Source organism: Cannabis sativa, chromosome 6, assembly GCF_029168945.1.
Source record: "Cannabis sativa cultivar Pink pepper isolate KNU-18-1 chromosome 6, ASM2916894v1, whole genome shotgun sequence".
NCBI classification, from domain to species: domain Eukaryota; kingdom Viridiplantae; phylum Streptophyta; class Magnoliopsida; order Rosales; family Cannabaceae; genus Cannabis; species Cannabis sativa.
Window position 1 is genome coordinate 4,472,905 of NC_083606.1, and position 5,714 is coordinate 4,478,618.

General features: G+C 32.9%; 2 long non-coding RNA genes across 2 annotated transcripts; both read right to left on the bottom strand.

The window, feature by feature from the left end:
- Window positions 1–437: 437 nt before the first annotated feature.
- Window positions 438–1,327, bottom strand: LOC133038710 (uncharacterized). The gene is made up of 2 exons (XR_009688231.1): window positions 1,155–1,327; window positions 438–726 (listed from the first exon to the last, which is right to left on the bottom strand). It is a non-coding gene; the product is annotated as an uncharacterized LOC133038710 (long non-coding RNA).
- A 1,210-nt stretch (window positions 1,328–2,537) lies between these two features.
- LOC133038709 (uncharacterized) lies at window positions 2,538–5,251 on the bottom strand. Its single transcript, XR_009688230.1, has 4 exons — window positions 4,714–5,251; window positions 4,520–4,604; window positions 3,573–3,661; window positions 2,538–2,863 (listed from the first exon to the last, which is right to left on the bottom strand). It is a non-coding gene; the product is annotated as an uncharacterized LOC133038709 (long non-coding RNA).
- Between the last annotated feature and the right edge of the window lie 463 nt (window positions 5,252–5,714).

Below are 5,714 nucleotides of genomic sequence, written 5' to 3' on the forward strand. Positions count from 1 at the left end.
TGGTTCAATGGAATGAAGTACATCTAAGTAATTAAGATTTATTAAAGCTGATTTTCATAGTTTAAAGGAGAGCAGTCATATCTCGATAATGAAAGGTTTACTTGTATACAAAGGAAGCTGACATTTTAAGTGGAAAATAATAATAGAAAACAGAGGAAGCTGATTTGTGCAAATGAGTTCCTTGCTCATACTTAAAAATAGAATATCACCCTGCATAGAAATTAAAAGTGTGTTGTGCTCCTCATGCATACCAATCCAAAAAATATGAGATCATTTTCTGCCTACTGAAACAAAAATTAGATATAGTTATACTTTTTTGTTTCTATTGAAAGATGCCACTATTGCAATAGTAGGAAGTTGTATATCTCCATCTGTTTTCAATCTCGGAAACCATCATGTATTAGCATTCATCTAGCCTTTAACGAAATTTCACAGTGTAAAGCTAAAAATACTCAACTATGTATCAGCAATGATAATACAATAACCAAAGTTGCTTAGCCATATACATCCTTAAAACTTAAAAGTAGACAGCATGAAAATAAAACACGACCAATGTACAAGTAGTAAGAGAAACACTGTAACAACTAAACGATTTCCAGCTAATGAAAGAGAGTATACACGCTCAGGTTGAGCATATGTCCCAACAAGGGTGCGCTCCTGCCCACTTGCTCCTCTAAGGGTCCCAACACTTCAGTGTTTTGTCCCAACTTCCTGTAATCAACTGACCTGCAACCATCAACAGACCAGGACAACAGAAAGTTTATTATATCTTATTCTAATCTTCAATTGTGAACAAGTAAAGTATGTTATGAATTAAAAGGTTTAGCTCACTACAAATGTAATAATTAGTAAATACCATAGCATATTAGCTATTTAAAAATAAATAGAAGCAATTAGTGAACTATTAAACTTAAACAAGATAAGCTAGAACATAAATGAAGTGACTAATAATTTCAATGGCTGGACTATCCAAACCAATATCTTATAACCTGAAGTAGTAAGATTGCTACAGATTAGTTATTAGCATATTATCTCAACAATACACTCTAAGAAAAGCATTACATGCTCCAATGCCTAAATCATCATAGAATACAAAAAGACAATGTAAAGTAAATCTGAAATGGAAACAAAGTTAAAAATACAAAAAACCGAACCTGCTGCATAAGAGTACTCAACACACCGTACAGGTGCATCATGTCAACCTAGAATGTCCTCCTTATTGTAGTTAAAAACAAGCCTAAAATACCAAAATCAATCAAATTATAATTATCAATAGAACAACCAAACAGAAAACTAAAGCATATGAAAAAAGAAAAAACGAACTAACCGTCTCCTTTGTCTCACTGTATTGTCGGCGCCGGCACTAAACCCGGAAGAATCATCGTGGAAGCAACAGTCGAGAACGGCACCGCCGTGCCTGAACTCACTTCGAAGCACATTGGCGCTGGCGTCATACAATCGGATACTCTGGTGACAATACATTTGATCCGACCGATATCTGGTCGAATTAGCCAAATGAACAAAAACCTAATTCGTCGTCGGTGCTTAGAAATTGGGGAAAATGGAGATATAGAAATTTGGCTTGAAGATTTTCGAACCCGTTCGTTTAACCCAGAACAAAACCAGAACCCATGACGGTGCTCTCCCTCCAGCGTCTCCCATGGACGATCTCTTCCGGTACAGGCCTCCTGTCGCTCGTTCTTCTTCTTCTTCTCCGAACACAACCAAAATGATGAAAATATGAAAATCGAGATTTGAGGCATAGCTTCTTAAACCACGTTGTGAATAATATGAGAAGTCAGATAAGAGAAATCGAATATCGCATGCTTAAATCAAATCGTTTCTTTTGATTTGGATTTTGAATTCATAAATTATTTTATTTTTATTAATAAAATAAAAAAATAGCCATAAATTTCTCATAAACCAAGAAATCAGTTATATAGGCACACTTTCACTACTACAAAAAGTACAATTCTCGTCAGTTTTTAAATGTCATTTAAAGAATTTACGTCGGTTTATAAAACCGACGTGTATGCCGTAGTCGCAAATAGTTTTTTATTAGCGTCGTTTTTAAAATGACACAAAAAACAATTTTCTTCATTTAAAAACTGACGTAAAATGTACGCACTTTTGTTTTATCTTTAGCGTCAGTTTGGAAATGACACAAAATTGTTTGCGACATTTCTAAACCGACACGAAAAACTTATACCGTCAGTTCAAAAATGACACATAAATTGTTGAAATAGTTTTTCTTTCACCTATTGCGTCAGTTATAAAATGAAGCATATATGTAGGTAAAGAAAAATTATAAATTTCCAAGCAACTCTTATATTAAGCCCATAACCATCTTCTCTATTAGAAATACCACCAATGCTCTAAATATGTTAGAAATTTCCTCCAGATAGAAACCAAATGTAAATCATGTCATTTACCTCCTATGTTCATTTTAGATAAAAATTATTTAAAAACAAACTTTGTTCACTGTTCAACGGAAATAACATAACCAACACAAATAAAAAATTAAAGCAAAATTTAAATTAAACATGAATAAATTTAATAGATGACAACATTTTTAGATACAGTTTTTAAAAATTAAATCTATGAGAATTGGGTAGAGTGTCATCATCACTATTGACAGAATGAACATAAAGGCCCAAAGAAGGACAAGCCTTCACAACATTCAACACTTGTGTTATATAATTACATATAGTCAAGAACATTAATCAATTCACGATTATTTTATACAAAATAAAGTACCTATAATGAACCAACATGCTCTCCAATATTCAGTATTTTGCTTCACTGCTGGCTTTCCTTTTGCATCAACAGAGCCATCACCAGTGTAAGTCTCACTCACTTCATTCTAATAATAACAATAATTAAATTATTAACAACAACATTTTTCTTACTTAATTACTTACTAGTAAGAAATTTAAGAGAGAGTGAGTGATTTGTAGACTAAAAGAGTAATGCCATTTAATATAATTGTAAAAAAAGCTGAGTCTAGCTTGTGTATTGGTATAAAGATAATTTTGTGGATTGGAAGACAATGTTGCACAATATGGAGCAATTGAGGAAAACTAAGTAAATTAGAATGTTAAAACTCATTTTCAACCTAATGTTAAGCAGAACCAAATACTGAACTTAGTGTTATAATTATATTGTATTTGATATTGTTTAACTCCTTTGTCATTTTAACCATTTGAATGGCTCATTTAGCCTATGCTTGAGCCATGAGATGTTACAGTATTAGATTTTCTTTCATAAAAAAACTACTGAATGTTAGAAATAGTCAAACAAGTAGGACAGGCCGATCTTAGAATATTGCAGTTTTGTTAAGAGAGAGCTTTATAATTTTATTGTTTTGGTGCTTGGAAGAGCTTGATGAGAGGTGTTGATGGTGATGAGAACTTTATGAGATTTGACTTGAATAGTTCCTTGAGATCTTCAGGGTTTACAGTGTATGTAGAGTTTATATATGTAATTGGCCAGAATCTTAAGGGTAATTTGTATTAATAATAACTAGATTTGAACCAATAAGTTAAATAAGCAAGGAAAGTAGCATTAAGTACCTGACACCTTTTGAGCGTGTAGTCTCTTGAATCTCTGGAATGACAAAAGTAGCATTTAAAAGCCTGAATATGATGATCAGATCACAGATCTGAAAAATTAACAAAAATTTAATTAACTCCAAGTAAAAATTGTCTTACAAATGACTTACACATTAATTAAACAAAATTAAACCACAAAATATTTTTGCATAAATGAAACCGGTACTTTGTTTATTTGGTACTGTAAAACAAAGAAAACAATCAATTAGCTAAATTCTCTAATAGTCTTCCCTTTATCCAACACAGCAAGAAAATATTTTCAACTGAATTCCAGAATGACACAACCAGAACTGATTCAGTATCATTGAAAATCCTTAAATATTTGATGTAAGATAGAATCCTAAATCAACAAATAAAAAGGGTGATATAAACAAAAAAGAAATAAGATATTTGAAAAGTAACATACACAAATACATGTGTATATTAACTCTTTAAAATTTACATGCATAAGAAACAATTGAATCAAACAAAAGTTTCTTCTTAATGGATAGAATCAACCAAAGTAGTTTACAATCCATCCTATGAGAAAATCTTACCAAACCATGACAATTGACCTCTCGGGAAAGGCATACTCTCAAAAAATAATGTTCTAGAATACATTTAATAGTATGTTCATGGATTCATTAAACAAAAAAGCTGTCAATGCATTGGACTGTACTCGATACTCATAGGAGATTCAATTCAATTGGGATAAACTTAATCATTATACATGATATATAAATTGTATCATGCTAAATCGTACAATACGCAGGAAACAAAAAATTTTGACAATAATACTTGCAAAAGACTTGTCACCATATTTACTGTATAATTAAGGATAATAATTCTCAGACTAGGCAACTTATTCAATTATTTTTTCTTTAAACAATAATAATAACTAATTCATGACAACAGTACCAAATTCTTACCTACGTAGTTGTTTCTAGGGTTGGCATAAGGCTGCAAGGATTTCAGTGGCTTCACAACACCCCAGAGTTTCTTATTTCGATATTTCTGTTTCAATGTATCAAACATTCCCATAAACTTATATACACAAGAAAAAGACCAGAATTTGAACCCATACAAGCTAGTTGAAATTCATTGTAAATCATCATTTGCATACCTGTCTTCTACGGATAAAAGCAAAATCATCACGAAACCTGGCTAGGGCACTGTAATGAACCAAGTCGACAAAGGAAGACCTTGCGATGGAGAGATGGGGAATCAAAGACACAAAAGACAAGACCACAACAAACAATGAATTCGTACTGGTAGTGGCTAACCAATTGTCATTTTGGTTAAAAGGGAAACCTGGTCGGTGTTTTGATGTTCTCTTCCATTCTTGGCTTAGGGACCGATGACGTTCTCAGGGTACAGTTGGCGACGAGAGAGAGAGAGAGAGAGAGAGAGAGAGAGAGAGAGAGAGAGAGAGAGAGAGAGAGAGAGAGAGAGAGATAGAGAGGGAGACAGATGCGGATGTACCTGTGAAGAACCTAACGAGAGAGACAGTGAGAGGGGGGCTTCGAGAGAGGTGGGCGGAGGAGAAGACACAATCGCTAGAGGTGGGTTTTGAAGATTAATCGAAGGTGAAGTGTGAATAGTGGGCTTCGATTTGGGGGTAAATATGCGTGGATCCCCTTGTCAATTAAAATATGCGTCGGTTATAAAATGTCAAATAGAAAGTATTCGACTTTTTATAAATGACGCTAATCGTCTATTACATATTTTAAAATTATTCTATTTTTTTCGTCAGTTGTCTTTTACGCGTCTGTGTTACTAATGACGCAAATTATGTATTTTTACTGTCTTTTGAAAACCGACGGTTCAACTAATTGGGACACTATTCACGTCGGTCAACACCGTGAATAGTAGTGTTGACCGACGTGAATAGTGTTTTTTTTAGTAGTGTTTATATAGAATAGATATATATAAATTGTTATAAAATAATATAAAGTAGATGAGAAGAAATAAGAAGAAGATGAAGAGAGAAAGAGAAAGTGAATGAGAATTTCTTAGTTTCTTAATATCTCACTCTTATATTTGTATAAATAGGGGTTCACCCCATTGGAATAAATAACTCAGAAATTCTCATTCACTTTCTCTTTCTCTCTTCATCTTCTTCTT